This window comes from Elephas maximus, chromosome 5 (genome assembly GCF_024166365.1).
Source record: "Elephas maximus indicus isolate mEleMax1 chromosome 5, mEleMax1 primary haplotype, whole genome shotgun sequence".
Lineage (NCBI taxonomy): Eukaryota > Metazoa > Chordata > Mammalia > Proboscidea > Elephantidae > Elephas > Elephas maximus.
The window spans coordinates 72,818,330-72,845,051 of NC_064823.1; the positions used below are offsets into that span (position 1 = coordinate 72,818,330).

The 26,722-nt window shown below is 39.1% G+C and overlaps 1 protein-coding gene across 1 annotated transcript in view; it reads left to right on the forward strand.

The window, feature by feature from the left end:
• Positions 1–26,722, forward strand: part of HELQ (helicase, POLQ like) — a 508,107-nt gene that overhangs the window by 237,847 nt on the left and 243,538 nt on the right. The window lies entirely within an intron of this gene.

The following is a 26,722-nucleotide window of genomic DNA, read 5'->3' on the forward strand; positions in this document are numbered from 1 at the left end:
AATGAAATTTCTGTTCTATAGCCACATTTAAGGAGCCCTGGGGGCGCAGTGGTTAAGTGCTCAATTGCCAACCGAGAGGCCTGTGGTTTGAACCCACTGAAACCCATCCACCATGGGTGACCCTGTTGGTATTTGAAATACTGGTGGCATAGCTTCCAGCATCATAGTAACACAAGCCACCACAGCACCACAAACTGACAGATGGGTAGTAGAACCTATATGTAACCCACACAAAAACAAAGGAGAGATGATGATGATTTTAATAAATTTCCAAAATAAAGGATAGGATTGAGTACTAGAAGAAGGCCTATAACCGCAGCCTCAGGCTTCCTTGTCTTCATTTGCGTAATAATCCTTGCCCACATCTGAAGAAAGAAAGTAAACTCCAAAGTTCCAAAGTTCAGGCAGCCCTTTGACTACCAGTAGTCACACTGTAAAACAGTCGTATCCCATCGCACTTTGGAGCCAGCTGAACTGAGGTAATGCTGAGTAATGAGTTGCCACACCCTGCTCGTTCTCAGAAACAAGGTTGGGAATAGCAATGTCACCTTGCTTGTCCTCAAGAATAAAAATTGATGAAGGACATGAAATAAAAATTGCCCATAGATTTCTTCTGCCTTTTGAAAATAATATTTACTGCATTTTTTTCCTAATGGAAAACTTAACATGTATATCATGGTAAGTTTAGAAATAGAGAAAACCACAGAGGGGAAAGTAAAAATTGTCTATAACATTATCCAAAGATATGCACAAGGAACAAGGAATAGTCTTCTAGATTTTTAATAGGCATATAAACATTTTTAATAAAATGAAGCCACAGTATACTTCTTTTTCAAAATCTACTTTTCACCTCACAGGATTATTCCATGTGATTAAATGTTCTTTCAAAATATTGTGATAATAATTGCCAAAACATATCAATGACCATGGAGGTGGCACAGGACCAGACAAGGTTTCATTCTGTTACACATAAGATCACCATGAATTGGTGCTGACTTGATGGCAACGAAGAACAATAAGAACATTGGCTGCGTAGGCTTTTATCATATAGATGTACTATAATTAATCATATTGAGCATTTTGGTTTTTTACATCTTATTCCTCACAAACAGTAGTGCTATGAATAGATCCATATATTTGGACACCTCTCTGATTATTTCCATAGGATGAATTCCCGGAGGTGGAATGTCCGTGTGCATATTTCCAGGAATGGTAGGGTTGGAGTGGAGAGTTGGGTGTGGTGGTGTGCCCATTTTTAGGGCTTTGTATACATTTTCTCGGGTTACCTTCCGGAAAGTTTTCATGTCTACGTTCCTACCAGCAGCTTATGAGTGCCTCTTTCCTCAGACCTTCCTCCACACTAAGAGATACATGTTTTTTTTTTTTTTTTATCCATGCCAATTACATGGGCAAGAGCAACACATCATTCCACTTATATTTCTGTGATTACTAGCATAGTTGACTATTTTTCAAAATGTTTATAGGATATTTTTATTTCTTGTTTTGTGAATTGCATGTTTTTGCCCATTCGGTTATTGTTGATGTATGCTGCCTGGTTGATCATATCCCCAAGATCTGATATCTGACATATTTAGACTGTGTTCTCATTTTAAAAGCTGTAATTATTTTACTAGTAGTTATGGGACTTCAACTTTTGTGCCTTACACGGAACTATCTCTTCCATGGGAGGGTGACATGTTTAACATCTTCATAGTTGTTCTCATTAATGTGTGCAGTTCATTTAGTCAGTCATCAAATATTTGTTGAACACCTGTTTCCCAGGCGTGGGTTAGTTGCTGTAGACACACAAAGGAGTCAGGCAGTTTTTATCTTCCAAAAGCTCACCATCTAATACACAGAGCTGAGTTGTGCTGTCCAAGTACAGTGGCCACTAACCATATGAGGCTATTGAGCACTTGAAATGTGACTAGTCTGAACTGAGATGTCCTGTAAATATAAAACGTACCCCAGATTCCAAAGACTTAGTGTGAAAAAAAAATGCAAAATAATATATCAAGTTAAATACAATATGTTAGTAAAATTAATTTCACTTTTTTTCTTTTTAGTATGGCTACTAGAAAATTAAAAATTACATCTGTGGCTCACATATTTTTGTTGAACAGTGCTGGTATATAATAATGCACTATATGTGATTTTTTATATGTGATTTTAACCTACAAAAAAGACGGTCTCATATGGTTCAACCAAATAATAAGATTTTCCGTATTTGTACAAGTTAATGATAAATTAAGGAGAATATCTATAATTGCTTTAAGGAAATAAGCAGTTGGTTGGAAAAAATCAATAATGCTAGATGATAATTTTAAAAAGCTTCTGTTTTCTCTCCCTTTCTTGTTTTTTCTTCTTCAGTCACAGATTAATTTAAGCATCCACAGTGTGGCCAGCCTCTTCAGTGTTACAATTCTTCCGTATTACACAAGTTGGGGCCTAATTTAGTTTTATAGAACATCATCATTTTTTAAGCCCTTTTACATATGCAGTTCTTGTGAGATAATGTTAGACAGATGAGAGAAAATACAGTAAGCTAGCAAACATGAAGAAATGTGCAAATCCACTAGAAAACAAAGATGAAATAACTGAAAATTAAAACAACCAGGTGAGTTTTCTGCCTGTTACAGATAATACCCTGTTAAAATGATAATACCCAATGGTGACAAGAATGTGGTAAAATTGGCATGTTCATCTCTTGCTTTTGGCAGTAAAGTTAGTACAGAACTTTTGGAAAGCAATTTGGCAATATGCAGTCAAAGCAATAAAACTATGAATTAGAATGTGAAAGAGAAAGGTAAGCTCTTGAAGACAAAGAAACACTGAAATTGGTGTGCAAACAAAGACTTTATGGTCTTGAGTTGCAAGCTGGTGACAGTATGGAATATACAAGTGCTGGCTTTGGTGACAGACAGATCTGGATGTGAATCACTGCTGAGTGACCTCAGCCAAGTACATAAACTCAGAGTTTTAGTGTCCTTGTCTCTTAAACATAGGGAATAAAATGTCTCTTAAACGTAGGGAATAATTGTTAGGTGCCGTCAAGTCGGTTCCAACTCACAGTGACCCTGTGAACAACAGAACAAAACATTGCCAGATCCTGCGCCATCCTCACAGTTGTTGCTCTGTTTGAGCCCATCGTTACAGCCACTGGGTCAATCCATCTCGTTAAGGCTCTGCCTCTTTTTCACTGACTTGCTTTGCCAAGCATGTTGTCCTTCTCCAGGGACTGGTCCCTCCTGATAATAGGGAATAATACTTAACTTCATTTGGTTGGTCTGAAGCAAAACCGAGGTAAATTTCCTGGCATGTTAGAACCTAAAAAGAGATGTTAATTTCAACTGTGTCCTTTGCTGTGAGACCAGAAGAACTGGATGGTGTTGGGCTGCCATGACTGAACATTTAGATTGAAGACTCCATAGAAGAGTCCTGATCAAAAGGGGAGACATACAGAACAAAATTTCAAATTCTCACGGACTCCAGGCTTTCTGGAGCCATGGAGGGTGGATGACCCCCTGAGACTATTGTCCTGATTGGGTAGTTTGTCTTATTGACTTGTAGGAGTTCCAGATATTAAACCTTTTCAGGTGTATGGTTCCCAAATATTTTCCCCATTCTGTACATTCAGCCTCATTCTTTTGCATGTGGATATCCAGTTGTCCCAACACCATTTATTGAAGAGACCCTTCTTTCCCCATGGGGTAGACTTTGCACTCTTGTCAAAAATCAATTGACCGTACATGTATGGATTCATTTCTAGACTCAATTCTATCCCATTGGTATATACTCCTATCATTATACCAGTACCAGGCTTTATATTACATTTTGAAATCGGGAAATATGAATCCTCCTACGTTGTTGTTTTTCAAGATTGCTTTGGCTATTTGGAGCCCCTTGTCATTCTATATAAATTTGAGGATTGGTTGTTCCATTTATGCAAAGAAAAAAAAACTTGGAATTTTGATAAGGATTGCATTGAACCTATAGATTGCTTTGGGTAGTATCGACATCTTAACAATATTAAGTTTTCCAATACGTGGACATGGATTGTCCTATTTATTTAGGCCTTGTTTAATTTCTTCCAGGAATGTTTTATAGTTTTCAGTGTACAAGTGTTTTACCTCCCTGATTAAATTTATTCCTAGGTATTTTATTTTTTTAGATGCTATTATAAATGGAATTGTATTCTTAATTTCATTTTCAGTTTTTTCATTACGGAAAATAATTTTAACATTAAATCCTAAGCCTGAGTTTCTTAAACAATTTCAATTTAGTGGGGGTGGAAGAAAGTGGAACAAAAATGGACAACTTGTTCAAATTGTGGATGAGTATAAGTTCACTGTAAAGAAATTGAAAGGAATTATGCAAATATTAACCAAATTTCTGTTTGCCTACTTACCAATTTAGAACTCTTTTAAAAAACTTCTTTTTAAAATTAAAGTTATTATTCAGTTTTTTTTCCATAGGCAGCATGGAGCATTGTAATAAAAGCCAAAATTACCATGACTTACTTGCTTCATACTTAGTAGAAACTCTGACACTGTCCCTTTGAGGGAATTGCTGGGTTCAGAGTTCAGGTCCCCTTGTGGAAATGCCTCATAAACACAAATTGCTTTGGGTTTACGTTATTTCCTGGAAGACTGCTAAAAAAAAAAAAAAAAAAAAACCCAGTTGCCATGGAGTCATTTCCAACTCATAGCAACCCTATAGCTAAGACACCTTTAATACTTTACAATCCAGAGTAACTTTATGTTTCTGATCAGTGTGTTAATACTAAACACCCATGAACATTTTAAACAAATACACTTGAAAACATGTTACAAGTAAAGTTTTTGACACGAATTATTAATTGAAAATTACCAAGATTGTTAACAATGAATAATTTCACCAATTTGTTTTTAGCTGGTTAGGCATATGTATATTTTTGTTCTTACACATGTGTAGCTAGGCCATTCTCCAAAATCAAATGTGGGTGGAAGTTACAATAACAAGTGCTAGCAAGAATGCAGAGCAACTGGGAATTCTCCTACATTCTGGTGGAAATTCAGAGTGGTATTGCCACTTTGGAAAACAGTGTGGCAGTTTCTAGTAGTTACCTAAGCACTTACATATGACCCAGCATTCCCACTCTGAGATTTTTTTCCAAAAGAAATGAACACTTACGTTTGTATAAAAGTGTCTAGAAATGCTTATAGTTGCTTGCCTCATAATCACCCCAAACTGGAAACAACCCACATGTCCTTCGGCTGGTGAAATAAACTGTGGTACGTCTGTATGATATGATACTACTCAACAATGAAAAGCAGCAAAGCTCTGATACAACAGCATGCAGGAATCCCAAAAGCATCATGTTAGGCAAAAGAAGCCAGATTCAAAAGGCTAGATATTGTATGATTTCACTTACATGACATCCTGGAAAATGCAAAACTATGGAGTCAGAAAATGGATCAGTGATTGCCAGGGGTTGGAGGTTGGGGGAGGTGTTGATTACGAAAGGGCACTAGGAAATTTTGGGGGTCATATAACTGTTCAGTATCTTGATTACTGTGGTTTTGTATACAATTTGTCAAAATTTGTAGAACTATACACCAAAAAGGGTGAATTTTACTGTATATAAAACCACAGCGTGGCAGGCTGAATAATGACCCTCCAAGATGCCCATTTCCTAATCCCTGCAACCTATGTATGCTACTTATATGACAAAGACTTTGTAGATATGATCAAGTTAAGGATCTTGAGATTACCCTGGATTGTCTGGGTGGTCCCTAAATGCAATCACAAGTGTATTTGTAAAGAGAAGACAAAGGGAGATTACAGATAGAAGTGGTTATGTGATAGAAGCAGAGTCACAGAAAGGAGATACTACACCAGTGGATTCGAAGACAGAGGAAGGGCCATAAGCCAAGGAATGCAACTCTAAACCAAACCTGTTGCCGTTGAGTTGATTCTGACTCATAGTGACGCTATAGGACAGAGTAGAACTGCCCCATAGTGTTTCCAAGGAGTGGCTGGTGGATTCCAGCTACCCACCTTCCAGTTAGCAGCCAAGCTCTTAACCACTGCTCCGCTGGGGCTCTAAAAAAAAACCAAAAACCCACTGCCAAGGGCTCTGGATGGTGCAAAAGGCAAGGAAACATTCTCCCCTACAGCCTCCAGAGGGAGCATGGCCTGCTGAACCTTGATTTTAGCCTTGTAAGACTCATTTCAGATTTCTGGTCTCCAGAGCTGTTAAGAGTGTTACGCTTCTGTTGTTTCAAGCAACCACATGAAACTAAAACATGGAAGTCATTTTCATCAAATTGGGGTAAAAATAATCAAAATACAATCGAGTTGTTGTCATGCCAATGAACTTAGAAGAAAAAATTACATTGCTGTTGATCTGTCTGCATATAGACTTATGTTTGGGAAAAGCCACCCATTTTCCGACACCTACAGTCATTCATTTAATCCATATTTATTGAATATCTACAGTATTAGTTCCTAGGATTGCCATAACAAATTACCACAAAGTGGTGGTGTAAAACAACAGAAATTTATTCTCTCACAATTCTAGACACTAAAAGTCTAAAATTAGGTATCGGCAAGTGTTTTCAGTCATCTAGTGTTCTATAACAGAAATATCACAAGTGGAAATTTATTCTTTCACAGCCTAGGAGGCTAGAAGCCCTAATTCAGGTTGCCAGCTCCAGAGGAAGGCTTTCTTTCTCTGTCAGCTCTGGCGGAAGGTCCTTGTCATCAATCTTCCCAAGTAGAGGAGCTTCTTAGTGAAGGGAGCCGGGGTCCAAAGAACATGGTATTCTTCCGGCTCTTGTTTCTTGGTGGTATGAGCTCCCCATGTCTCTCTGCTTGATTCTCTCTTTTCTACCTCAAAATAGATTGACTTAAGACACAAGCTAATCTTATAAATTGAGTCATGCCTCATTAACATAACTGCCACTGATCCTACCTCATTAACATCACAGAGATAGGATTTACAACACACAGGAAAATCAGATCAGATGACAAAATGGTGTACAATCAAACAATATTGGGAATCATGGCCTAGCCAAGCTGACAGTTTTGGGATACACAGTTCAGTCCATGACAGCAGGGCTGTGTTTCCTCCAAAGGCTCAAGGGGAAGATCCTTCCTTGTCTCTTCCAGCTTCTGGTAACCCCAGGTATTCCTTGGTTTGTAGCAGCGTAACTCCAATCTCAGCCTCCGTCGTCGCATGGTGCTTTTCCCCATCTGTTTCTCTGTTTTATCTCCTCTTTTTATAAGGACACCAGTCATATTGGATTAGGACCTTATATCAGTTTAATTACATCTGCAAAGACCCTACTTACAAATAAGGTCACATTTCCAGGTACCAAAAAACATCAAACCCATTGCCGTTGAGTCAATTCTGACTCATAACAACCCTATAGAACAGAGAAGAACTGCCCCATAGTGTTTCCAAGGAGCAGCTGGTGGATTTGAACTGCTGACCTTTTGATTAGCAGCCAAGCTGTTAGCCACTGAGCCACCAGGTACCAGGGTTTAGGAATTCAACATATCTTTTGGGGGGCGGGGGACACAATTCAACCCATAACATCTACATATATGCCATGCATTATTCTAGGGTCTGAGGATACCTGAATAAACAAAACATGTTTCTGCCTTTTTAGAGTTCACATTTCAATAATAAAATAAATATATGTGTAGGTAAATAAATAAACATTATTTGAAATAAAATAATTTGACATGGTTATAAGTGTGTTATGAAGAAAAGGCTGGATAAAGGGAAAGAGAGTTATGGGAAGGGAGTGTATTATACAGGGTATATTTTAGATAAGGAATTCTGAGTAATAGTTTAACAGAGGCTTAAATGATATAATAGAGAAAGCTATGTGAGTATTTGGAAAAGAATGTTCCAGAAATAAGGAACAGCTAGAAGGAGGCTGCAGAAGGAAGGAGCTTCTCTTCCTGGTTCAGGTACACTTCCATTTACTTCTTATTGGTCCTATATGTGGCAGCCAGCAGCATGTGGAGGGGACATCCAGTGGTGCTCCTCTCTAGCTGTGCACCTATAATGCACACTCCCATGGCAAGCCCTCAGCCCCAGCCTGGTCCAGTGACCACCTTGCTACAGCCCTACTGACACTATGTTTTATGCCACTCAGACAGAAAATGGGTTCTTGATGGCCCAGATCACTCGGATGCTCATCCATTGGCCTTGGTCCTCCTACACCTTGCAGTTGTTTGCCACCCTTACCTTCCTGCACCCCAGGAAGTGTTCCCGATTGCCTGATGATTCTGAACCAGCTCTGCTCTAGGACAACCCACCAAACTTCTCTACCAGCCAGTGGGCTACAATGATATCTTCTCCAATAGGATTTGAATCCTAGCCTTGGGGAGAGAGCCCACTTTCCATTTTGGCCTCTTCCCTGGGGACTTGTCTCAGCACTAGGATATTTCTTAGAGTTCTCTTTACCCCTTATAGTTACTCATCTGTTTTAGTTAATGTCTTAGTTTTCTAGTGTTATAACAAAAAAATTCCACAAATAGGTGGCTTTAAACAACAGAACTTTATTTTCTCACAGTCTAAAAGTCCAAATCAAGGTCTTAGCCATGTTGTTTCCCCTGGGGGCCTTTCTCCTAGCTTCTGGTGGCTGCCAGCAATCCTTGGTGTTCCTTTGCTCCTTATACATTCATCTGCCTCTGTCATCATCACATGGCATTTCCCCCTGTGTGTGTCTATGTCTAGTCTGCTCCTTTTCTAAGACAACATTCAAAAGGGATTAGATTTAGGACCCACCCTACTCCAATATGGCCTCATTAACATGACACAAAACTCTATTTCTAAACAATCGTATTTACAGGTTCAGGGTTTAGGATTTTGACATAACTTTTGGGGGGTTACAGCTCAATCCATAACAGTTAATGATTCTTTATATTGAATCTTCCCTGTTCAAAGTATGCTTGGACCCTGACTGGTTCAGAATTGGTACTGGGAGTAGCCCCAGGAGATAAACCTACAAAGACGGGATTTGGAATTGGTTTGCTTCTTTTTAGATGGAAATAGGAAGCTCATAATCCACGTCATGCAGGGATCGCACAATCAATCTATCACCTGTGGATGATTGTAATGGAGTTCCAACTGGAAAAAGTGCCTTAGGAGACCCAGTGGCTGTTGCACTTGACTGTTAATGGTAGTAATGATGACTAGAAAAAATGTGGCGTGCGATAGATTTTTCTCAGTGCATTTATGTACTTACAGAAAGAAAATGACAAGCTCAAATCCCTTAACTCTCAGCTCAAGTCACAGTTGGAGAACCAGAAAGCTTCCATGACAGGCCCAAAAGAATCTATTTCCTGTAGTTAAGGATCTCGTATTGCTAAAAACTTAAATATAAAATTTAATTGTGTGAGTTGTTGAATTACAAAGAGAGTTGAATTCACAATTTCTGAGCTTCTGTTTCCTGTGGTAGTAGCTTGCCCTCTGGTAGGAGACTAGACTTCTTTTGCTGAAATACCTGTGATAAGCTCACCTGGGGCAGATCTCTTAAAAGAGATTGCCCATTCTCCTAAAGACTCAAAACAATCACCCTCTGTTGCCATAGACACATAACTAGGGTCAAATCTCAGCATGTTCCAACAGGACAGCTGTATGCTATGACCCAGGAGGAAAAAGTTTATACTTCAAAAGAATTGCAACACTTTTCTAATATATAGTGTCAGAAACCTGGAGAACAGGTATAGAAGTGGATTCAAAAGATGTTAGTCCAAGGAGAGTGTTAAGTATCATAGAGTCAGTTCCAACTTGTAGCAACCCTTTGTACAACCGAATGAAATACTGCCCAGTGCTGCGCCATCCTCACAATCGTTATACTTGAGCCCGTTGTTGCAGCCACTGTGTCAGTCCATCTCATTAAGGGTCTTCCTATTTTTCACTGGCCCTCTACTTTACCAGGCATGGTATCCTTCTCCAGGGAATGATCCCTCCTAACAACATGTCCAAAATATGTGAGACAAAGTCTTGCCATCTTTGCATCTAAGGAGCATTCTGGCTATACTTCTTCCAAAACAGATTTGTTTGTTCTTTTGGCAATATCAATATTCAATATTCTTCACCAACACCAAAATTCAAAGCCGTCAATTCTTCTTTGGTCTTCTTTATTCATTGCCCAGCTTTCACATACATGTGAGGCAATTGAAAACACCATGGCTTGGGTCTGGCACACCTTAGTCCTCAAGGTGACATCTTTGCTTTCTAATACTTGAAAGGGGTCTTTTGCCACAGATTTACCCAACACAATATGTCATTTGATTTCTTGACTGCTGTATCCATGGGTACTGATTGTGGATCTGAGTAAAATGAAATCCTTGACAATTTCAATCTTTTCCCTGTTTATCATGATATTGCTTATTGGTCCAGTTGTGAGGATTTATGTTTTCTTTATGCTGAGGTGTAATCCATACTGAAGGCTGCGGTCTTTGATCTTCATCAGTAAGTGCTCCAAGTCCTCTTCATTTTCAGCAAGCAAGGTTCAGTCATCTGCATAAAGCAGATTGTTAATGAGTCTTCCTCCAATCCTGATACCCCTTTCTTCTTCATATAGTCCAGCTTCTTGGATTATTTGCTCAGCATACAGATTGAATAAGTATGGTGAAAGGATACAACCATGATGCACACCTTTCCTGACTTTAAACCGTGCAGTATCCCCTTGTTCTGTTCAAAAGACTGCCTCTTGATCTATGTTCAAGTTCCTCATGAGCACAATTAAGTGTTCTGGAGTTCCCAGTCTTCAAAATGTTATCCATAATTTGTTATGGTCCACACAGTCGAATGCCTTTGCATAGTCAATAGAACTCAGGTAAACATCGTTCTGGTATTCTCTGCTTTCAGACAGGATCTGTCTGACATCAGGAATGATATTCCTGGTTTCATGTCCTATTCCAAACCTGGCTTAGAATTTTTGGCAGTTCCTGGTCAATATACTGCTGCAGCTGCTTTTGAACGATCTTTGGCAAAATTTTACTTGTGTGTGATAATAATGATATTGTTTGATAATTTCTGCATTCAGTTGGATCACCTTTCTTTGGAATAGGCATAAATATGGATCCCTTCCAGCTGGTTGGCCAGGTAGCTGCCTTCTAAATTTTTTGGCACAGAGCAGTGAGTGCTGTGATGCTTGAGTGTTGCAATATAATGTTAGCTCAGACAAAATTCATTGATAAGGGTATACTTACTAGAAAGCTTTTCTGGCATAATATAAAGGAGGAAATCCAAAGGCTTAGGAAGATAGGAACATTGGACTGGGTTTATCATGTGTGACCTGCACATCTACCCACCAACTACCTTCCAAGAAAATTCTCAGAAGACACTCCCTTCACTAAGACATTAGTAAGGGGAGTAATTTGTATTTGCTCTGTGGTTGCTCTCTTTTGTAGGGCAGATATAACTGTACAGGACATCACCATTGAGGTGGACTCATTGATTATAATGGGACCACGGAAATCCCAGAGTAGCAGAGGCCATATGGCAGTATTGAACCACCAAAAACACGGTGATGGACACATTTTCAATAAAGAGTATACCTTTGACCTCATAAAGATCTCTGGCAGTGGCTACTTGACCACAGTATTTCTAGGAACAAAATAGATGGGCAGCCTGCCACATTACTTGACTTTTATTACAGGACTGCCAGTCATCTGTCAGTTTGTCTTACAGTGGTGGCTTGCATGTTGCTGTGTTCTTAAAATAAAGAGGGAATATTCAAGGTCCCCTAATTACAGGCCTGTCAGGAGAAACAAATCATGAAAATAGCCAGCATCTATATAGTACTTTTCACTACCCATCTATCAGTTTGTCTTACTGTGGCGGCTTGCGTGTTGCTATGATGCTGGAAGCTATGTAACCAGTATTTCAAATACCAGCAGGGTTACCAGGGTGGACAGGTTTTAGCAGAGTTACCAGACTAAGACAGGCTAGGAATAAAGCCTAGCCATCTACTTCCAAATATTAGCAAATGAAAATGCTGTGGATCACAATAGAACATTGTCTGATATAGTGCTGGACGATGAACCTTCTTGGCTGGAAGGCGTTGAAAACACACAGTAGCCACAACAATGGACTCAAGCATACCAATGATTGTGAAGATGGCACGGGCAACATTTTGTTCCATTGTACACGAGGTCAGCATGAGTTGGAACTGACTTGATGGCAACTAACAACTACATTTAGTATTTACTGCTTGCCAAGTGTTTCACATCACAGGTGAAGAAACTGAGAAAAAGGGAAGTTGAGTAACATGTACAAAGTCATACAGGAGGGAAATGGCGATATTGAGATTCAACCTCAGAGTCCAGAGCCCTTACTTTTAACTATTAGTTATTTTGACTCTTCACAGGTGACAAGCAAAGGAATTAATAAATATGCAAAGGATAAAGATTCTGTGGTTGAGGACTATATTTTGAGCCAGGACTGAAACAAAAAAGTAAAAACTACTTTCATTTATAATAAAGGTCCAGAAACAGGAAGTGAACATGCCCATCCAGTGTGGGTTGAAAGTAGCAAGTACACCAAAAAGAGGATCCAGACCATCCTGGAAATAGTCTCCTGGCCACCGAGGTTAACCATCATGACCAGTTCCTTAGAGAGGGGAAACAAAATTGACATCAGGATCATTAGAATTTTGTAAGGGCAGTCATTCTTAACAAATCCGTTTGTCTTCTTCATAAAATGCTAAATTATAAAATCCCTCTGAAATATTTACATTGATAGCTGGGCAGAATGGAGCCTACCTAATCATTATCATTTCAATTCTAGTGCCTAGTCTTTTGTACTTTCAGTGTATGTGTGTGTGCGTGTATGTACCTGTGTAAATGTTTTCAATATGTATGAAATGTGTGAGCATGGAGGATGTGATGTCTTAGTCATCTAGTGCTGCCATAACAGAAATACCACAAGTGGATGGCTTTAACAAAGAAAAATTTATTTCCTCACAGTAAAGTAGGCTAACAGCCCAAATTCAAGGCATCAGCTCCAGGGGAAGGCTTTCTCTCTCTGTCGGCTCTGGAAGAAGGTCCTTGTCCTCAATCTTCCCCTGGTCAAGGAGCTTCTCAGGTACAGGAACCCTGTGTCCAAAAGATGAGCTCTGCTCCTGGTGCTGCTTTCTTGGTGGTATGAGTTCCCCAACTCTATGCTCGCTACCCTTTCATTTTATCTCTTGAGAGATAAAAGGTGGTGCAAGCCGCACCCCAGGGAAATTCTGTTTACTTTGGATCAGAGAGGTGACGAGTAAGGGTGGTATTACAATCCCACCCTAATCCTCTTAGGAAAAAATTACAATCACAAAATGGAGGACAACACAGAATACTGGGAATCATGTCCTAACCAAGTTAATATACATATTTTTGGGGGGAAGTAATTCAATCCATGACATGTGATATATGTGCGTGTATTTTAGTTTTAATCTACCCAAAACCAATCTCGAAGCAGTAATTTAGCTTTTTTTTTTTAACATTTGAAGTTCCCTGATCAATAAATGGAAACCCTGGTGGTGTAGTGGTTAAGTCCTATGGCTGCTAACAAAAAGGTTGGCAGTTTGAATCCAACAGGTGCTCCTCGAAAACTCTGGGGCAATTCCTCTCTGTCCTACAGGATCTCTATGAGTCAGAATCAACTCCATGGCAATGAGTTTTTTAATCAATAAACGGAGCCCTAGTGTCACAGTGGTTAAGGGCTTCCCTGCTCGAAAGATTGGCAGCTCGAATCCACCAGCCTCTCCTTGGAAATCCTGTGGGACAGCTCTACTCTGTTCTATAGGGTCGCTATGAGTCAAAATCAACTGGACAGCACACAACAACAACAAATCTGCAAAAGAACTCTTTAGAGTCTTAAAAAGTAAAAATGTCACTTTGATGACTAAGGTGCGTTTGACCCAAACCATGGTCTTTTCAATCACTTACATGTGTGCAAAAGTTGGACAGTGAAAAAGGAAGATGGTAGAAGAGTGCATCCAAACTGTAGTGTTGGCAAAGAATATTGAATATACTGTAAACTGCCAGAAGAAAGAATGAATCAGTCCTAAAAGAAATAAAGCCAGAATATTCCATAGAAGAGAGGATGGCAAGACTCCAATTCCTCTACTTTGGAAATGTCATCATGAAAATCAATTACTTGAAGAAGACATCATGATCAGTAGAGGATCAACAAAAACAAGGGAAACCCTCCATGAGATTTATTGACACAATAGCCACAACAATGGACTGAAACAGACCAACAATCATGAAGATGGCACAGTTGCTGTTGAGTAGATTCTGACTCAGAGTGGCCCTATGTACAGCAGAACAAAACACTGCCCACCCCTGTGAGGAACTGACTTGACAGAAACAAATTTGGTTTTTTCAATCTTAATGAAAACAGACTGTTAGGGCTTTCTTCCACAGTGCCACTGGGTGGGCTCCAACTGCCAACCTTTAGGTTAGTAGTCAAGTGCAAACCAGGGGACTTTTGATCTTGTTGTTAGGTGCCATTGACTCGGTTCTGACTCACAGCAACCCTAAGTACAACAGAAGGAAACACTGCCCATTCTGAAACACTGCCCATTCCTGCGTCATCCTCACAATCATTGTTATGCATGAGCCCATTGTTGCAGCCACTGTGTCAGCCCATATCCTTGAGGGTCTTCTTTTTTTTTGATGACCCTCTGCTTACCAAGCCTGATGTCTTTCTCCAGGGACTGGTCCTTCCTGATAACATGTCCAAAGTAAGGGAGACAAAGTGTCGACATACTCGTTTCTAAAGAGAATTCTGGCTGTACTTCTTCCAAGACAGATTTGTTCATTCTTCTGGAAGTCCATGGTATATTCAATATTCTTCACCTACAACATAATTCAAAGGCATCAATTCTTCTTCAGTGTTCCTTATTTATTGTCCAACTTTGGCATGCATATGAAGAGACTGAAAACACCACGGCTTAGTCCTAAGTGACGTCTTTGCTTTTCCACACTTTAAAGAGGTCTTTTGTGGCAGATTTGTGCCATGTAATATGTTTGATTTCTTGACTGCTGCTTTCGTGGGCATTGATTGCGGATCCAAGAGGATTGAAATTCTTGACAACTTTGTCACCATTTTTCATGATGTTCGTTATTGATGCAGTTATAAGGATTTTTGTTCTCTTGATGCTGAGATGTAATCCGTACTCAAGGCTGTAGTCCTTGATCTTCATCAGTAGGTCCTTCAAGTCCTCTTCACTTTCAGCAAGCAAGGTTGCGTCATCTGCACATCGCAGGTTGTTCATCAGTCTTCCTCAAATCCTAATGATACATTATACTTCCTGTAGTCCAACCTCTCAGATTATTTGCTCATCGTACAGATTGAATAGGTATGGTGAAAGGATACAACCCTGATGCACACCTTTCCTGATTTTAAACTATGCAGTATCCCCTTGCTCTGTTTGAACGACTGCTTCTTGGTCTATGTACAGGTTCCTCGTGAGCACAATTAAGTGTTTCGGAATTCCCATTCTTCACAATTTATCCGTAATTTGTTATGATCCATGCAGTCAAATCTTTGTGATATTCTCTGATTTCAGCCAAGATCTATCTAACACCAACAGCAATGATTTCCTTTGTTCCACGTACTCTTCTGAATCTGGCTTGAATTTTTGGCTGTTCCCTGTCAATGTACTGTTGCAACCATTTTAAAATTATCTTCAACAAAATTTTACTTGGGTGTGATATTAATGACATTGTCCAATAATTTCTGTATTCTGCTGGATCACTTTTCTTTGGAATGGACACAAATATGAATCTCTTCCAGTCAGTTGGCCAGGTAGCTGTCTTCCAAATTTGTTGGCATAGATGAGTGAACAGGTACAGTATTGCACATGTTTGTTAAAACATCTCAATTGGTATTCCATCAATTCCTGGAGCCTTATTTTTCACCAATGCTTTCAGTGCAGATAGGACTTCTTCTTTCAGTACCATCAGATCCTGATCATATGCTACGTTCAGAAGTGGTAGAAAATCAACTGATTGTTTTTGGTACAGTGATTCTGTACAGTCTTTCCATCTTCTTTTGATGCTTCCTGTGTCATTGAATACTTCGCCCATAGAATCCTTCAGTATTGCAACTTGAGGCTTGAGTTTCTTCCCTTCAATTCTTTCTGCTCAAGAAATGCTGAGCATGTTCTTCCCTTTTGGTTTTCTAACTCCAGGTCTTTGCACATTTCATTATAATACCAGACATTGTTTCATTCTGTTATACATAGGTTGCATGAGTGGGAGCCAACCTGATGACAACTAACAACAACAACATGTGGTACTTGGTAACAATATGTTTAAAATATAACCAGTAACATCAAGTAGATTCTAACCCATGATGACCCTATGTGTGTCAGAGTAGAATTGTGCTCTATAGGGTTTTCAATGGTTAATTTTTTGAAAGTAGGCCGCCAGACTTTTCTTTCAAGGCACCTCTGGGTGGACACAAATGGCCAACTTTTGATTAGCAACTGAGTGCATTAACCATTTGCACTACGCAAGGACTTGTTTTAAAAATTTTTAAATAATTAAAATTTCTTCTTAAAAGATAGATCAGTATGAAGGCCGTTGTTTCTTAGCTTGAATAAGAATATAAATTAGTGGGTCAAACTTTGACAAAGTAATATACATGTCCTAAGGAACATTCAAGCAGCCCTGGTGGTACAGTGGTTAACAGCTTGACTGCTAACCAAAAGGTTAGCAATTCAAACCCACCAGCCACTCCACAGGGGAAGGGTGTGACAGTCTGTTTCCTTAAAGATTTCTGCCTTGATAGTCCTATGGGGCAGTTCTACTCTGTCCTATAGGGTCACTATGTGTTGGATTCAACTTGAAGGCAATGGGCTTTTTTTTTTTTTTTTTTGGCTTAAAGTACATTCAATCTATTTTGGTTGCAACCACATATCAGGAGTCTAACAATTTCCATAAATTTGATGTATTGATGAGTGAAATGGTATTTCAAGATATTTCTAAGAACTGAATTGGATATGAAAATATCTGTCATTTCTCCAGGTGAAAAAGTCATGATTCTGTTAAAACTACTGGGGGTTTGTTCCCTACATTCATAACTGAAAGAAATGTTAAATTTCAGTTAAAGTTAGTGAAAACCTATGTGTATTTCGATTTTTTGTTTTGCTAATTACAACGGTTAAGAATCCTGTTTTACAAAAAGATATTTTTGAAAATGAAACGACAGCTTTCATACTTTATTTTACAAGGAAAACATAAGCTTCTGTCAAGGAACACCAGAATTAAGGTGTTTTAAGTTCATCTCCAGATGAAATAACAAAAGTTATTGTCTAAAGGTCAATCAATGAGCATCTTTAATACAAGTTATGTTAAAAAGACGATTCTTTGTTCAACTTTGATGTGATTACTGTAGAAATAACTTTTAAGGAGGTCTGAAGTGTTTCCAGTGTTCTCAGATTTTTCTTTTCGAAGAAATAACACTGAATTTTGCAGATATGTGTTATGCATTGAATGTTGTACCCCCCAAAATATGTCCTGGCCCATGTACTGTGGATACAATCCTGTTTGGGAATAAGGTTTTTCTTCTGTTATATTAATACAGTCATACCATTACAGGGTGGATCCTAAACCTAATCGCTTATGAGTTGTGAGAAGACCAGGATAGGCACAGAGACACACAGAAGGAAGACAGATATCATATGAGGATCATCTACAAGCCAAGGAACAAAGGAACACCCCAGGCTACTGACAATGAAGGAATTGACATGGCCAAGACCCTGATTTGGACAGTTAGCCTTCAGAACTGTGAGAAAATCAATTTCTGCTCTTTAAGGCCACCTACTTGTGATATTTGTGTTATAGCAACACGAGGTAACTAAGACAATATGGGATATTGGAAAGCAATGCATATGTCAGGGCGACCTATGCAGAACGTGGAACACCTTGACTCTGAGTTGGTCACTAGCATCTATACATAAAAAGACAGCAACCACATATCAGGGGTCTAATATAAATTTGAAGTATGTGTTGATGAGTGAAATGATATTTCAAGATATTTCTAACAACTAGATTGGATATGAAAATATCTGATTTCTACTGGTGAAAAAGTCATGGTTCTGTTAAAATTACTGGGGTTTGTTGCCTACTTTCATAATTGAAAGAAATGCTAAGTTTCAGTTAAAGGTTAGTGAAAACCAGTATGTATTTTTTTCCCCATTCTAGTTCCTGGGTCCCAGTTTAGAACCCTGTGTTAATGTTATGTTCTTAGCCACTACTTGTACTCCCTTTGCCAGGGTTAGGAACTAAAGTGACAGTGAACTAACCACAAGCTTAGTTCTCAGAGAAGTACCTGTGAAGATAATAAAAGCACGAGTTTATTTCCAAGAAAGGGTTACAATGAAGAGAAATGTAGCTCTGCTCCCAATTTTGTGGCCTTGCTAATAGTTCTAGAGAGCCCCTGGGTGGTGCAAATGGTTAACTCACTCAGATGCTAACTGAGAGGCTGGCAGATAAAGTCCACCCAGAAGTGCCTCCAAAGAAAGGCCTGGCCATCTACTTCTGAAAATCAGCCATTGAAAACCCTAGGGAGCACAGTTCTTCTCTGACACACATGCGGTTCCCATGAGTTGGAGTCAACCGAACAGCAACTGGTCCTGGTAACAGTTCCAGAGCACACGAGAGTAGTCATGTCGGGGTTAACCCTGGGGTTTGGCTGAGTGAGGGGAGGATGCTTGGTGGTGTTACAAGGGTGTGTATGGCCTCGGCCCTATTAAGACCCACAGAGGCCTTGAGCACTGAAGAGATGATTTCTCCCTTCTTCCCTACACACTACAATACAGATTAAAACTACACCAAATCATAAAATAATTTACAAGGTAGTTAAGCAAAGTTACGGTTTACCCTATGGTGACAAGTTTTTTGCTTCTGGGGAAATTATCCAATTTTGTTACCAAAAAAAAAATTTTTTTGAATGCCGCTGCTTTATTAGTGAGGCATGTTCCTGATATGTGATGGCAGTCTTCCTGCTTACTGATGCTAAAATGCACACTAGGCCTGCCTATTGGGTAACTCAGTACTGGGTAATATATTGCAAGGGAAGGAAGTCCATTTTCCGCCTGGAGCCCAGTCAAGCAGGAATGCTCCCTGCCCAAAGGAAGAAATGGCCCCAGTAATGGCCCTCGCTGTAATGTGTGCTCTTCCTGGATTTGTTGACTTGCCAATGTGGGGAAGGCTGCCCAGGAAGAGGCTGCATTAGAGTGAGTTGCCATTCCTGGGACAAGAAGAACAGAAGGCAGCCTGCGTTTTTCATAGGGTTTTGGAAGGAGAAAGCTTTGCAGATGTCAACTAAAAAATGACACTTATGACAAACTTAAGTTTCAGTAATTGCACTAAGAAACACCGAAAGTAGTCTGCAGAGAGTAACAAGTGTAACCTGACACTCCAAGGTCTGCTCGGCCTGGCTGGAGTGGATGAGAGCGAAAGAAGCAACTTTATTTAGTTGGCCAAGTAAAGGAGCACACGGGGACTCAGGGGTCACAAGCTGTCTCCCAGAACAATAGCCCAAAGGGTTTATACGGGTAAAGTAAACCTGGTCTGGGGTCCCCAGGAGCCCCCCAGGGTAGGGTCAGCTTGCTGATTGGTTTGACATGAGAGGGCGTTCCTGGGGTGGTCGGGTCTTCTGAGCCTGTCCGGGCGGATGGGTCTTCTGCACGTGTTCAGTCTGCAGTGGGGGCCGCAAAGATGACTTTTGCCCATGTCCAGGGCATAGATGGGGGGGTGTTTTTCCGCCTCTGACACGAGTAAGGCGTCTGAGGGGCAAGGTCATCGGTATTGCACAGTTTAGGAGGGCCTGAGCTAGGCTAGGACTGGTTTTAGCTGGACTGAAGACCCCAGTCTCTTGTTTTCTTTAACTGAGCCAGAACCGAAGTATACCTAAGTAAGTAGATACTCTAAAAGCAGAGGTTAGTTCCTGTTTTGTCTAATGAGGGGGTAGTTCCTGCGTGGCGAGTTAACTCTGAATATTACTGAAGATGGCAGGCTGGGCTCCTTGGCACGACCCTTTGTTTATTCAGCTTGGCAAGAGTACTGCTACTCTCACAAGGACTATGAATCAAGGAAGCATATATCAGTGCATATGACACGAACACAGAATAGTTTGACAAGCATTTCTCCCAAAAGGGGGGGATCAACAGAATTGGAATAGCCTGCAGGAGAACAGGAATTATTCCTTTAGATACCCTGTGTCTTAGTCATCTAGTGCTGCTATAACAGAAATACCACAAGTAGATGGCTTTAAAAAAGAGAAATATATTTTCTCACAGTCTAGTTGGCTAGAAGTCCAAATTTAGGGCATTAACTCCAGTGGAAGGCTTTCTCTCTCTGTTGGCTGTGGAGGAAGGTCTTTATCTTCAATCTTCACCTGGACTAGGAGCTTCTCCGCTCAGGAACCCCGGGTCCAAAGGATGTGCTCTGCTCCCGGCGCTGCTTTCTTGGTGGTATGAGGTTCCCATGTCTCCCTGCTTGCTTCTCTCTTTTTATATCTCAAAAGAGACTGGCTTAAGACACTATCTAATCTTGTAGATCTCATCAATGTAACGGCCACTAATCCATTTCATTCCATCATAGTGAAAGGATTTACAACACATGGGAAAATCACAGCAGATGGCAAAATGGTGGACAATCATATAATACTGGTAATCATGACCTAGCCGAGTTGACAGATATTTTGGGGGGTCACAATTCAAACCATGACACCCTGGAAGCAACATTTCCACCAGCAAAATATAGATATGTACCCTAAAGCCAGCATTTTTCAAATTTGTCCACTGAATTTCTCTTAAGGGCAGAGAACAGTGGAAAAGCGTCTCTGGGAGGTTAGAGGAAATAGAGCAGAGCAGCCTATTTTGAACTCAAATTCAAAATTTCTTTGACATCTCATGCTTGATTTTTAAAATATTTATTTCCCATTTTATTCCATTAATATATCTGCAGTTATTTCTGTATCAAAATGTTTTAACTTCGTGTTCCTCCACATAAAATCACTCCTGCAAATCTGACCTATCCTGTGTATTTTGTCCACCTTAGCATTCTACTACATATCTCCAGAGATACATAATTACAATAGTTTGAGAAGCAAGACCTTAAGTTATATATAATAAAATGAAAATATTTCTCATTCCAATGTATACATTTAGAAATATTCAATAAATTCTTTTTTTATTTTCATAAAAAAATGAAAAAAATTCCTTAAGAAGTGTTATATAAAATGCTAAATATTGTGTCGTATACATATTTACAACAATATAAAGTGTTCTAGAAATACATTATTATACAGATTTCAGACCTAGGTAAATACTATTTGACTATTACAATGAAGATTTTATGTCCACATAAGATAGGCAGCTTCCTGCACAGAATACTTTCTTAATGAGGTTTGTGGTAGTTTTAAGATATGCGCATAAATTCTTTGACACTTTTACCCTTGAAAGGTGGAGTCTAATTCGCCTTGCCTTGAATGTGGGTGTTATGGATTGAATTGTGTTCCCCAAAAATGTCTATCATCTTGGCTAGGCCATGATTTCCAGTATTGTGTGGTTGTCCACCATTTTGTCATGGGATGTGATTTTATCATGTGTTATAAATCCTACCTCTATGATGTTAATGAGGCAGGATTACAGGCAGTTATGTTAATGAGGTGGGACTCAATTTACAAGATTAGGTTGTGTTTTAAGTCAATCTCTTTTGAGATAAAAGAGAGAAGTGAGCAGAGAGACATGGGGACCTCATACCACCAAGAAAGTTGTGTCAGGAGAAGAATGTGTCCTTTGGACCTGGATCCCTGTGCTCAGAAGTTCTTAGACCAGGGGAAGATTGATGACAAGAACCTTCCCCCAGAGCTAACAGAGACGGAAAGTCTTCCCCTGCAGCCGGCACCCTAAATTTGTACTTCTAGCCTCCTAGACTGTGAGGGAATAAACTTCTGTTTGTTGAAGCCATCCACTTGTATTTCTGTTATAGCAGCACAAGATGACTAAGACAGTGGGGCCGTACTTAGTGACTCACTTCTAACAAATGGAATGTTATGGAAGGCACGGTGTGTGACTAGGCTAAGTCATAAACGTCATTTCTGCTTCCACCCAGCTCTCTTGGTTTCTCCCTGTGGGGGAAGTGGTTCGCTATGTTGTAAAAACACTAGCAGCCTGTGAGAGGCCAACATGGAGGTGCTCTGGCCAACAACCAGCACCAACTTGCTAGGTATATGAGTGATCCATCTTTAAAAGGCCCAGTCAAGCCTTCAAATGACTGCAGGCTTACTCAGCATTTTGATTGCAAGGTATTATGCAGCTATTAAAAAAGAGAATAAAAAATGATATGGGATAATTTCCAGGATATACTGTTAAGTGAAAAAAGCAAAGTACGTAAGAGTATATCCATTGTACTACTTCTTGTGTAAGACAGAAGGGGAAATTATGTAATATATGCATATATGCATACATACCAAAAAACCAAACCCACTGCTGTTGAGTCGATTCCGACTCATAGCAACTGTATAGGACAGAGTTTCAAAGGAGTACCTGGCAGATACATACACACACTTGTTTTTGCAAAAAGAAATATAGAGGGATAAACCAGAAACTAATGAAGATAGTTACCTATAGAGGGTCCAAAAAAATCCCATTGCCTTCAAGTTGATTCTGACTCATAGTGACTCTATAGGACAGAATAGAACTGCCACACAGAATTGGGAAATGGGCACGAGAAAAGAGAAATGAGAGGGAGATGTCTCTAAGCATACCTTTTTAGTATACTTTTTATATAGCTGAGACTTTTGAACTACACAAATGTTTTACAGGTTCCAAAGTACAATTAGATAAAAAGGTATAAAAAGCAAACCCTAAAACTGAATATAAACAGAAGCACATGAACACTAACTGTATAGCAAATTGATAATATAATCACACAGAAAAAAGCATTTCAAGCAACTTTTGACTATAGTACTCTAATTATACATATTCAGTGAAATATATTCTAAGGATAAAAAGAACTGCAAAGAAATCTTATTCTTCTCTCAGTGTGTGTACTGTTTAGTAGTAATATTGATATTGGTAATACTGGTATTGCAATTTTGAAATTATTTTATATATATTATAAAATAAGTAAATTGATGTTTTTAGGACCAAGACTTTCAGTGTAAGAGAAAATAAATATAAGCATGAAAGTTAAAAATTCTAGAAATTTAAATATCAATATGAACTTAATAATTAAAAAAAAATCCCATATCCCAAAGAATCTGCAAGAAAACTAGTAGAGCTAATAAATAAATTCAGCAAACTTGCAAAATACAAGGTCAACACACAAAAATAATTGGGTTTCTGTACACCAGCAATGAGCAATCTGAAAAGGAAATTAAGAAAATAATTTCATTTACAATAGCATCAAAAGAATAATATACCTAGCATAAATTTAACCACAGAGGCAAAAGACTTGTACATTGAAATCTATAAAACATGACAGAAAGAAATTAAAGATTAAAAAAATGGAAAGACATCCAGTGTTCATGAGTTGGAAGACTTAATATTGTTAAGATATCAATACCACTCAAACAATCTAGATCAGTTTATATCAAAATTTCAACAGCCTTCTTTGCAGAAATGGAAATGCCAATCCTCAAATTCATGTGAATTGCAAGGAGCTCCAAATAGCCAAAGCAATCTTGAAAAAGAAGAGCAAAGTAGGAGGGCTTACACTTCCCAATTTCAAAACATACTATGAAGCTACAATTATCAAAATAATCTGGCACTAGCATAAAGATAGATATATAGACAACTGGAATAGACTTGAGAGTCCAGGACAAACTCATACATCCATAGTCAATTGATTTTTGACAATAGTGTCAAGTCCATTCAATGGAGAAAGAATAGTCTCTTCAATAAATGGTACTGGGACACCTGGATATTCATATGCAAAAGAATGATATTGGATCCATACCTCACTCCATATACAAGATGGATCAATGACCTAAATATAGGAACTAAAATCATAAAACTCTTAGAAGAAAGCATATGGGTAATGCTTCAGGACCTAATTTTCAATAATGGATTCTTAGATACAGTATCAAAAATACAAACAACCAAAGACAAATTAGACCCCATCAAAGTAAAAAACTTTTGTGTAATAAAGGACTTTAAGAAGGAAGTGAAGAGACAACCTACAAAATGGGAGAATATATTTGGGAACCATACACCTGATAAGATTTTAACATCTGAAATATATACAGAACTCCTACAACATAACAACAAAAAGACAAACAACCTAATCAAAAAAATGGGCAAAGGACTTAAATATACATTCAATACACATTGAATATACATTTCGCCACTCACAAATGGCCAGTAAGTATATAAAAAGGTGTTCAACTTTGTTAGCCATTATCAGTAACCAATTGCCATCAAGTGGACTCCAACTCATGGTGATCCCATGTGTGTTAGAGTAGAACTGTATTCCACAGGGTCTTCAATGGCTAGTTTTTCAGGAGTAGATCACCTAGTCTTTCTTTCAAAGTGCAGCATTATTCACAATAGCCAAAAGGTGGAAACAATCCAAATGTCTATCAACAGATGAATGAATAAACAAAATGTGGTATATCTATACAATTAAATGACCACGTGGAGATAATCAGAAAAAAACAGAATTTGTGGCATTCTATAAGACGATTGACTTGGATGCCTCAGGAAGTCAATGTTAGGGGGTAAAAAAGTAGGGAAAATAAAAATAAAGAGACATAGTAAATAATGAATTGCAAGTGTATGATGGGATTCTGGTTTGGAAAAAAAAGCATCTTTGGATTGGCGAAATTTGAATATGTTTCAAAATATACATAATATATCTGAGTATATAATGTATAGTGGGTTTGGTGGTTAATATATAGCTGTGGTGCAATTAATTACTTAATATGGCCCATTTAGCCATAGTCTTTGTGACTCACACACAATGACTGAGTGGGACTATACTAATAAGGTGTATGGGACCTGTGATGGTTAGGGTTATGTGTTGGCTTGGCTAGACCATGATTCCCGTATTGTGTGGCAGTCCTCCATTTTGTAATCTGATGTAATTATCCTCCATTTTATGTGCTGTAAATCCTAACGTCTATATGTTACTGAGGCAGGATTAATGTGGGATGTATCTTGTGTCAAGGTCTTGCAGGAGGGGATGACTCAAGTCCCAGCCTTACTCAAGTCATGCCATTCCCTGGGATGTGACCGGCATCCAATGTATATATATGTAGGTGCTCTGGTGGTGTTCTCCCTCTCTTTGTCTCTCTCTGAAACTGGATCCTGCACCCTGCTCATCACTGTCTTACCTCTGGTTCTTGGGACTTGAGCCAGGCCTGACATTTGACCTCCTGATTCTGAGATTCGCCAGCTTCCACATCCTTGGGAGCCAGCAGCCTGTCTTCTGGCCTGCTGTTTGGAGTTTGTCCACCCCTACGGTCACATGAGTCAGGAGAAGCCTATGCTGGCCCACAGATTTGGGACTTGCCAGCCTATACAACTGCATGAGCCATTTCCTTGAAAGAGTTGTGAGTTCTGTGAGACGTTGTAGTGAATCATGGAACCCAAAGACAAGAAGGAGAGTACTGAGGGGAGGAGAAGGAGTTGATGTTAGAGATGATGCAATAGTACAGCAATTAGGAAAAGTTGGACATTTGGGACATCTTTAACCTTTGCCTCATAGGAATCAGCTTCGTGCTGATCCTTACAAAATAAATCATTCATTCAATAGTCCATATAAATTATATATTGGATTATATGCTCGGATTGGCATAATTGTCTCTTTAATAGGTGTCTTAGTTATCCAGTGCTGCTATAACAGCAATACCACAAGTGGATGGCTTTAATGAAGAGAAATTTATTCTCTCACAGTCTAGTAGGCTATAAGTCTAAATTCAGGGCATCAGCTTCAGGGGAAGTCTTTCTCTCTCTGTTGGTTCTGGAGGAAGGTCCTTGTCATCAATCTTCCTTTGGTCTAGGAGCTCCTCCACACAGGAACCTCAGATCCAAAGGATGCTCTCTGCTGCTGGTGCTGTTTTCTTGGTGGTATGAAGTCCCTAACTCTCTGCTCCCTCCCCTTTCCTTTTATCTCTTGTAAGATAAAAGGTGATGGAGGCCACACCCTAGGGAAACTCCCTTTATATTGGATCAGGGATGTGACCTGAGTAAGGGTGTTACATCCCACCCTAACCCTCTTTAACATAATCTAATCTTGCCTCATTAACCACAGGCAGAGATTAGGATTTACAACACATAGGAAAATGACATCAATCACAAAATGGAGGACAACCACACAAGACTGGCAATCATGGCCAGCCAAATCGACACATATTTTGGGGGACACGATTCAATCCATAACAATGGGTAATTATCTTTGAACACTGGAAAGATTTAAATATGGAAATAGAAATGTTTAAAAAGATTACAGCTATAGAGGAACACATACATACTTAGTGTGTTAAGTAGTTGTAACCTTTAACAGAATTTGGCCTGTTGGAACAAGTTCTGTAATTTCATTCTAAAATGTCAACGTGAATAATTGCCTTAAATTTTGGTTTTAAATTGAATTCTTGCTAAACTCTCTTAGTAACCTAAAAATCACCATATTTATAGGTCTAATTTATTAAATCTGTATGCATTATGGGAAACCCTGGTGGCATAGTGATTAAGAGCTACAGCTG